The following is an 843-nucleotide window of genomic DNA, read 5'->3' on the forward strand; positions in this document are numbered from 1 at the left end:
GCACCGAGCTGGGTGGGGGGAGTGGCGGTGGCAGTGGCAGTGGGGGGTGGTGGTGGTGGTGGTGGTGGGTGGGGGGGGGGTGGGGGGGGGGGGGGGGGATTTGGACCGAATGGCCTGGCACTATAATATTTGAGTTGTTGATTTGTTTGCTGAGCTGTATATGGCCATTGGTTTAGCTGGGACAAGGTAACCATAGTAGCCCAAGCCAAACGTAGACACACACATGGGAATTCCTAGAGGCATGGTTCTCAACCCATAATGCAATCAACAAACACATAGAATTGGACCCCATACACAAACCCACACAGATCAAAACCAGAAATGACAGTACTCACCATAACAGACCAGACAGTATGAATTCCAAGTGGAGTAGAATAACATTGCTTCATTGGAGGCCTCACTGATGATGTCACCTAGCATGGTGATGAAATGTCTGAACGAGAACAAGCCAGCTTGGCGAGCAAGTCAACAACCTCACCCACAACCCGAGCTACAGATCTTCGCAAAATTCTTGGGTCTCGGAGGAGCCACAAGAGAAAATAGGGGCAGCATGGTGGCTCAGTGGTTAGCACTGCTGCCTCACAGTGCCAGGGACCCGTGTTCAATTCCACCCTCGGGCAACTGTCTGTGTGGAGTTTGCACATTCTCCCTGTGTCTGCGCGGGCTTCTGCCAAATGCCTGGTTTTCTCTCACAGACCAAACACATGCAGGTTAGGGTGGATTGGCCATGCTAAATTGCCCCATAGTGCCCAGGGATGTGCAGGTTAGGGTGGATTGGCCGTGCTAAATTGTCCCGTAGTGCCCAGGGATGTGCAGGTTAGGGTGGATTGGCCGTGCTAAATT

The 843-nt window shown here is 52.7% G+C and overlaps 1 protein-coding gene across 1 annotated transcript in view; it reads left to right on the plus strand.

Annotated features, from left to right (window-relative positions):
- prcc (proline rich mitotic checkpoint control factor) overlaps positions 1-843 on the plus strand; it is a 26126-nt gene that overhangs the window by 20449 nt on the left and 4834 nt on the right. The gene's annotated exons all lie outside the window — the stretch shown is intronic.

Source organism: Rhincodon typus, chromosome 46, assembly GCF_021869965.1.
Source record: "Rhincodon typus isolate 14 chromosome 46, sRhiTyp1.1, whole genome shotgun sequence".
NCBI classification, from domain to species: Eukaryota; Metazoa; Chordata; class Chondrichthyes; order Orectolobiformes; family Rhincodontidae; genus Rhincodon; species Rhincodon typus.